The sequence below is a fragment of the Penaeus chinensis genome, chromosome 36 (assembly GCF_019202785.1).
Source record: "Penaeus chinensis breed Huanghai No. 1 chromosome 36, ASM1920278v2, whole genome shotgun sequence".
NCBI classification, from domain to species: Eukaryota; Metazoa; Arthropoda; class Malacostraca; order Decapoda; family Penaeidae; genus Penaeus; species Penaeus chinensis.
This window is the reverse complement of record NC_061854.1, coordinates 23,534,987-23,537,486: the sequence shown is the minus strand read 5'-3', so window position 1 is coordinate 23,537,486 and position 2,500 is coordinate 23,534,987.

The window sequence follows — 2,500 nt, the reverse complement described above, 5'->3', positions numbered from 1 at the left end:
ATAGTCACTTCTGTAAAAGGGAGGCTTTGGTGGATGTACATGGCGACTCCGCCTCCACCCCTACCCTTACGGTCCCTCCGACACAGATGGTAGTTCCTCAGCGAAACGACCTCGTCAGAGACGAGGTGTGTTAAGTGCGTTTCTTGAGAACTATAATATCGGGAGCATAGGACGAGGCTAATAGTTTAAGGTCATTTACTTTAGATCTAAGACTTCGAAAGTTCCATTGTATAACGGTTGACGCGAAGATTACGTTTTATGGGGTTTGGAAGTGCCTTGTCCGCCAGTTTTAGTTTTCTTTTTATGGGAGGGAGGCGCCTCCTCTCCCTCGCTTCCCGGGGACCTCTCACGGGATGGTTTGGAGACAGAAGCCTCCATGTCCTGCACCTCCTGGCGAGGGAGACGACTGACAGATTGCGATCTGCTTCTCTCTCGAGAAACCGATCGCGAGCCAGGGAACTCCTCACAGGAGTCCCCCGGATGGGGAGATGCGATCCGGACTGTGATTCGGCAACAGCCTCCTTAGGATGTTTATGCTGGGTTGATGCAGCTATTTGATCGACCAATTTAGTCAGATGATATACTTTAATGTTAAATTCCTTAACCGTTTAATTCCTTAGCAATTTCTTTATCCTTAGCTGCAAGCTGTTGACTGACATTACTTGCACTAGGGGTGATGTTAGTTACTGCTGCAGCATAGGAAGCATCGGGTTTGTGTCTTTCACTTTCCTCTTAGCTTCTGTATAACTAACTTCATGTTTTCTCATATATGCTAATGTTTCAGTCTCCTTCAGGCTGCTGCACTCAGCAGAGCCTGACTGATGGGGACCTCCACAGTTAGCACATTTGGAAATCTGACTTGAGGAGAAGGGGTAGCCGGGGTAGCATCCATCCTCGGTATCGGACCAGGTCCGACCCTTGTCCCGAAGCCGTAGTCCTGAACGGTTCAAAAACTCTTACTTTTGGTAACAACCTAACAACAGCAATAGCTAAGAGAGTTAGGCAGCCCCCTACCCCCCTTACCGACGGTAATTCAATGCCCACCCCCCCAAACGAATCCGGGAGTTCACAAGGAACTCCGGTAGGCTCAGGAAAGTCACATGAAGGGGAAAAGAATTCAGCCCAAAGGACGCCTCAGACTACTGGGCCTCCCTACCCAGGGGTCAAAGCCCACAAGGGCTACCCTAGTGTAGTAGAGAGCTGCGGGTCTGAGGTAGGGTGCTGACTACGCCTACTGTAGTCTCATGTCACCTGCAAAAACAAGAGCACTGAAGGTGCAGGCAAAGCACTAGAAAGTGCAAAAGTATCTTTAATAACAGTTTTTACCGTATTTCAAATTACTTTATAAAACTCAGAAGCAACAATGTCAAATGAGACGAGAGGCCCCGGGCCCCAGGGTAGCTCTTGTGGCACAAGACTTTGTATTTGTTGCTGCTGTCTTTTAAACAAGGTGTGCGCTCATCAAAATTCCATACACGAGTGGGCGGGCATGGCATGAATGAAGGAGTCAATTAGATCTTGTGACCCTACCTGATTTCACCTTTCCTTGAATTTGCGGGACAGACGTATGTTTTACTAGTGCTATGAATATTGATGGTGTTACTTTTATCATACACATAATTACTATAATGTTATAAACATTAGTAATAGCAGAAGAAGATAACGTAAAATATGTTCGTAAATCAATGAAAAGGGTGAACGGGCGAGACAGGCAGTACTCGTAACTGGCTCATTGGTGACTTGGTACATGTGTAGCCTTTTATGTGTAAAACAATTAAACAAGTAAACTCACAGTTGGCATGGCATGTACGTACAGTTGCGGAGTTATATTTCAGTACACATGCTAGGTCCCACTTTTATACAACTAGCAAGCACCTCGATGTAAACATAGCGTAAATATGAAAGATGGAATAATGTAATGCCGCAATGATATAGATATATAACAATCCTCCCTGACCTGGCCTCGAACCTAGGTCACTCCGGGTAAGAGACCAGAGGGCCAGTACTAAGACAACCAGAAATCCGAAACCGAAGTCAGATATACTGAGGTGTATATATATTTGAAAGATGGAATAATGCAATGCCGCATTGATATAGATAAATAACAATCCTCCCTGACCTGGCCTCGAACCTAGGTCTCATACCCGGAATGACCTAGGTTCGAGGCCAGGTCAGGGAGGATTGTTATATATAGGGTAAATAGTATTTTTATGAATGAGGCGAAAACCCTAGGTTGTTTGTTACAAAGATCGTGCCTGGGTGAATATAAATAGCCAGTAAGTATTAATATCTATTTTTAGAAACGAACTAAGCTGTTTGATATTCCTTTTTTTTCAAATAAGTGGTTGCAAAACATGCAGTATTAACTGTCGTTGGCTTTGTAGTGGAATGTTTTTCAAATGCAACTTCTTGGAATTGTTTATCGAAATGGCAACACCTGTGGAGATAAGGCGGCATTCCGCCTTTATTTGAACAGTGCAATTAACAATGATATTTGCAT